The following is a 6607-nucleotide window of genomic DNA, read 5'->3' on the forward strand; positions in this document are numbered from 1 at the left end:
ATTAATAATTGACCATTTAAATATTAATATTTTATTTATAATTTAGTCATTAATATTTTAAAATATTAATATTTTATTTAATTTAAATATTATTATGATCAATTATTTTATTTTATTTTATTTTGAAACATTAATAATTGATTATTTGTTTAAAATATTAATAATTGATGATTTAATTATTAATATTTTATATATAATTTAAATGATATTATGCTTATTTGTTTTTAATTTTTTTTGTTTTCAAATAGTAATAATTTATAATTAATTTTATTAATAATTGATCATTTAAATATTTAATATTTTATTTATAGTTTAATTTTTAATATTTTAAACTATTAATATTTTATTTATAATTTAATATTAATATTTTATTAAAAGTTGAAATCAAGGGAGATAAGGAGGAGAGAGAGAAAAATAATACTTTATACAAATAGAGTTGTAATTTTTCAAACTTGTTAGGGGTACTTTGGTCTTTATCATTTTTTTAATTTATTCCTCAACTATGAAATAACTAATACTATGAGAGAAAGTAGTATTAGTTATTTCTCAATTTTGGAGGATTTTGGAGAATAGCTACTTCTACGACTATTCTTTGGATTATTTCTCAACCAAATGAAGGAACCAAAATTCCTTGAAAATCAAAACCATTCTCCTAACCAAACATGCTATTAGGGTAATGCTTTAATTGGCAGTGCAGATTTGAAGCATGTGTAACAATGAAAACAAAGTGAAGATAACAAGAATCTAAAGCTGCACGGTTCTTAGGTTATGCCTTCAGCTAACATCATCATTCTGCCAAAAAAAAAAAAAAGAGAAAAAACAACAATTATTATCGAAACCATCATGGTAATTAGCATCCAATATTGCTTCTTACCGCCCTTCATACCAGCTGAAAATACCATAAAAAAAATCCAAACTTCAAGTTTTAGGCTTCTTTGGTGTGCTTGAATTCCCTTGCTCAACCCTGCGCTTGATTCCAGGGAAATGCTCAACCTTTCTATCACCCAGCATAGGCGTCAATTCCCCTGGAAAATCCTTCTCAACAGTAGCAAACCCACTTCTAGGATCACTCGTTTGCCCTGGTTTCACGTGACCACTAAGGACAAGGTAGGGTGTTTTCAGCTGAGCTTGAGCTTCCCTCATCCTCTCCACTGACAGGGAAGGTGTGTATCAGAATTTTTCATTTGCTTCGGCTTCAATTCTTCCTGGTATTGCTTCTGCCGTTTCTCTTGGTTCATTTTGCCTGCCCCTCACCATGAAATTTATGAGAAAGCATCCGGAAGGCTTCCTTGGGAGTCATAATTCGACCAAATTCATCTGTCCTCTCAATGCGAATATCTATAAATCTGTCGTTTTCTCGATTACCATCTACAATGCCAACAAGTTTGCTCTTTTTCTTGTCCCTGTTCCTGCCACCCCATTCAATACTTTCTTTAAGCGTTCCTCGATCTTTAAGCAGCTTCAGTGCACCCGATAGTCCTTTACCAACTGCAACTTCATGAATGGTTTCATCTGGAACTATCTCATCCTTGTTCCCATTGGAAGCGTTTTCATCTGGACTAGCATCAACTACTTCTGTCCATCCATCTACCTTATTTTCTCCACTTTTTCCATCATGTTCAGAAACTCCCGGCGCTTCATCCTCACCCACGAAAACATCTTCACTGCGAGGTTTATGGGCTTCTTCATCATGCTGAAGACCCCATACAAATTCCTCTATCTCTGTTATTACAAGCTTGTTTTTGTTGGATTTGGATCTATGGGCATGCATGTGTTTGTGTAACCTATAGATTTCAAAAAAACAAAAAAAAAAAAAATTCTAATTAGGGCAAGCAACTCAAATATACAAGTGAAATCACACTTCATGCATCAAACAAATCAATTTAATCACATCTAAAATTCAAGAATAAAAAAAGATAACATACCTTCTGTTGCAAGATTTAGTGAATTGTAGTAAATTCACCACCAGATCAAAGATTAATTTCTCAACCAAACAAATTTACATTTATTTTTCAAGAATAGTTTTCAACTTGAATCTTGAGTGAATAAGATGTGAAATGCTAAATTAAGATGGTAAATATTGAATTTCTCTCTTTTCCTTTTTTGAAACTATAGTTTTTTTTTATAAGAGATCTCTAGAAAAAATACCGAAATTGGAAATTGGAGATCAATAAAAGCCTCTACAGAGAGGCGGCTATAGAGGATTTTTGGAGGAATTTTGGACTTTGGGGTTCGGCTTAAAAGCTGAAAAAAAAAATTCTTTTCTCTTCAATTCCTTAAATATTTTAGCCTCCCTTGATATTTATATATATACCTTTTATTAATTTTAAAGAATTTAATTAAAATTAAATTCTTGTCAAGAGTCCAAGTAGGTCTTCTATAAAGTGTTATGGTTGCATCATACTCCTCCAAAAATTATTTAAATTATAATAAAATAATAAATAATTTATTTATTTAATTATAATTATTTGTCTGTGTCAAAATAAGATTCCTTAACAAATAATTATTCAATTTTATTGTTATTCATCTTAATTAAAAAGAATTAATAATAAAATAAAAAATTCTAATCAAATATAGATTTCGTTGGTTGGTGTATAATATTTTTGTTTAAAAAGTAGAATTCGAATCCAACTTCCTCCAATTATAATAAAAATAAAAAATATATAAACTCCTATAATTTATCAATTAAATATAAATAAAGAATAGACAATTTAATTTTTTAATTATAATTAAAATCCTCTAATATTATTTTATCTTAAGACAATAATTATCCTAATAAATATTTTTCATTTTAAGACATTTATTAAGACAATTTTTGACTTATTAAAAATAATATAATTAAGACAATTCTCATCTTAACACAACACATATAATAATCTGATGAAATCTTCCCAGCATTGTTAAGATCTTCAACACAGTTATTTGTGGGAACACCCCGTAACCTTTTACGGAGCTCCTCCAATTTCTTTTCTGATTCACCAGTAAAGTGCCCCATTTCCATCCAGAGTTGCCCCCCCGTCTGCAACTGGATTGTCATATTGGGAAAGTACTGTTTTTTCTCTGAACCAGGCTCATCATTGAACTGATCATCATAAACCCCGGTTTTCTTCTTTGCAACCTTGCAAGCTTCATCCCGCCGCTTCTGCTCTCCAATTTCAGCCTTTTCAAGCATATCACCATGCTCATTAATGTAACCATTAGCAAGTATGCTCTGATCTTTGAGCGTCAACACAACAGCTCCACAATCCATCACTTTGTCAAGGCCAGGAAGAACTTTAACCCCTGCTAGATCATGAGTAGCATGATGGGTAGCCTCCTCATCTTCATTTTCCCCTTGAACGACATTATATATCTTGCTCCCCATAAATCTTTGAAAGCTGCAAGGCTTTCTCCTTCTCAGCATTCCTTTTCTCCTCAAGGTTACGAAATTTACCAACCCATTTTAAAACCTCTGAAACACCTTCAGATTTCTTTTTCAATGTTGCCTCTTTCATTCTCGCAATGCTCTCCTCAAGCTCTGATGACGATGCCTGCGTTACGCACCTGCATTGCTGCCGGTATTCAACCCAGCTTCACCCTTATCCCTTCTGTCTCCATAGTCTAATGCAAGCTCCCCATCTTTGCTTCCTTGATAATCTTCCTCATGCATTTTCTTGATTGCATTATCCCTATTTCTGGATCTCTGCCTCTCTGTTTTTCTGTTTACTTCTCTCCTTTCCCTTCTCTTTATCTCTATCCTTTTCACCTTCCTTCGCCTTCTCTCGATCTTTTTTCTCTCTTTTCTTTTCCTTTTCTCTATCTCCATCTCTACCTTTATCCTTCCCCCTCTCCTTCTCAGACTCTCTCCCCCTTCCCTGTCCTTTTCCTTTCCAAGATTCTTTTCTCTCTCACGCTCATGTTCTTTTTCTCTATACTTGTCCCTATCACAATCTTTTTCTTTTTCCCTCACCTTACTGTCTCGACTTCCGTCCTTTCCATGTTCATCTCTATCATCCTTCCTCCTTTCCCTGCTCGACACTCTATCCTTTTCCAAATCTTTTAGACTCTTTCTCGCTTTCTTTCAAGACCTCATCATTACTTCTCTTTAAACGGTCCTGCTCTTTATCCCTACTTCGATGATCCTTTTCTTTATCTTGGTTGCTCTTGTTCTTGTCCTTACTCCGATGCTTATCGTTTGGCTCTAATTCATCACTGTAGGCTCCTCGATCCCAGCGTTCTCTAGAAACATCATCTTCCTTATCATACCTATCCTTATCCATTGCAAATAACAAAAACACTAAAAAACTTATCGGGAATTCGGAGGAATGTGAAGAAGACGGTAGTAGCGGCAGCGATGGAGGATATCCGGAGGCCGGAGATGGAATTTAGGTGTCTAAGTTGAGACAGCAAACTTGTTTCGCACAGAAATAAGAGGGATTTTTTTTTTTGCAAAATTCTGCCTCTGTTTTCAGAAATATATATATAAATTTTGTCATAATAGAAATCAAACTCTCTATACAACAAATTCGGTTATATTATCTATAAAACAACATCCAATATAAATTAACCACTTCAAAATATGTGCACCGGAATATATTGGTCACCCCAACCCACAAAAAGGATCTTCTCAATTTTTCTAACTGTTTGATCACTCCCTTTGGTGCTCGGAAAACCGAAAGCTAATATAAAGGAACATAGTCATTTACTCTTCAATCAGACTCATCAGTTTCTTGGTCTTTGTTCTGATTAGCCCATGTATTGACATTGTTTTGACACAGCTATATCTCTCTACTTCTAGGGGCAGCTTCTCTTGAAAACAAAGGAGAACCATGGCCCTCCAAATATTTTAGCTTTACATGTAATTAATTTTTTTACATATAAATAGAATCATAATATTCTGTGAATTTAAATGTACACGAAAGTATCAACAAGTTTAGCTGACAAATAAGTAAAATCAAACTCAAAACAATCTGCTTACCATAGCATCTGCTGAACTTGTAGGAGTGACATTGGTGCATGAAGGATCCTTTCTGTAGGGAACCATCCGTGTGTGATTAGCATACTGTGGCCAAAAACCATGGATGGTGAACATTTTTGGGATGTCTGGAATACAATCCTCTCGGCAAACAGAAGGTGGCCACATGAGACTGAGCTTGTAGAAGGCAAAATTAGACGAAACTGACACTAGCAAGGTGGCTAAGACAGTAACAGCTAGTAAGTGCCTTTTCATTGTTGCAACACAGGAAGATGCTAAGTGCGTAATTAAGCTTGCCAAGGCTACTTCCATGCCAGGGTTTTTATAACACCTTTGAATGTGCCGGTTGGGAAAATTTTAAAAAAGTAATAATAATATTTCGATTTATAAGTACGGTATGCATTATCTATGTATATATAATCTTATCCTCCCTTATTTAATATTAAAATTTAAGACCTTTGAAAATTAAAATATTAAATTTTCAACATGTCAAATTATTGTTTCTTTATAAATATCATTCCCATATAAATATATATTAAATAAATTTCATATTTTTGTTTCATAAAAAAATTGTAAGCTAAGAATACTCATATAATATTGTTTTCAGAGAGTATGTGTAAGAAAATCCTATAGAGACAAATTAAGTGAAAAACCCATGGTTTGCAACTCGTCAATTTGTTGATGATTTTATACATACGCAAGCGTACATATCGTACAAGTAGTATAATAGTAAGTAAGTATCATCTCCTCAGAGAATTGTATCAAAACTCTTGTTAATTACTACAATTTAGCACTCTAATCTTATCCAAGTAAATCTAATTTTAAAAATTAATTAAAATTGAAATTAAAGTAACAAGCTAAACTAATGAATTAATGCTAAGGAAATTCTAGAAGTTCAGTAAAATGGAGCCTAGGATTGTGGAAGTACTCTACTTTTCATTTGGATTTAAATTCACTCTTTATACTTATATCAATGGGTTGGTTGCTAGCCTAGAGTCCAAATTTATTTACAAATCTCTGTCGAGATATTGCAAACGTACCCATCTTAACTAATTTTTCATATGTCTATGTAGATTAATTAAGGTAGGTTCACTAATCTTATACCCTAATCTTGGCTGCACATGGTATTTAGGTATATTTCTATCCTAAGTGCTAATCAAATCACCTATGCTTTAAGTGAAGTGAACACATGCTATTTAAATCCTTAGTCTATTCCAAATTCCCTTTGTCAAGTTGCATTTAGAGACCAAACTCAATCTAATTGTTGGTCAAGCAATTAGAAGCAATAAGCATTGATTTGAAATAAACAACACAATACTCATTAAATTGAGTAAAAGGAAATTAAAGTATCCAAACTACAAGTAGAGATTAACCAGAATCCTAAGAATAAAAATTTAGTTTAGTATATTTAATACAAAACCCATTGTTTCCAGAAAAATGTCCATTTCTATAGTAAGGGAGAGAGAGAGAGAGAGAGAGAGAGAGAGAGAGAGAGAGAGAGAGAGAGAGAGAGAGAGAGAGAGAGAAGAAATTAGTGTGAAAAAGGTAAGTTGACGTGGATGATACAGCTCCCAAGAAAATCCTCCATTTTTCTTCCCCCTTTCCTCTTTTGTGCAGACCAAAACCCTAACTTTTCTATCTCTCTTGAAAAGC

General features: G+C 33.0%; 1 pseudogene; it reads right to left on the reverse strand.

Annotated features, from left to right (window-relative positions):
• LOC108663657 lies at positions 919-4293 on the reverse strand (annotated as a pseudogene).

This window comes from Theobroma cacao, chromosome 10 (assembly GCF_000208745.1).
Source record: "Theobroma cacao cultivar B97-61/B2 chromosome 10, Criollo_cocoa_genome_V2, whole genome shotgun sequence".
NCBI lineage: Eukaryota > Viridiplantae > Streptophyta > Magnoliopsida > Malvales > Malvaceae > Theobroma > Theobroma cacao.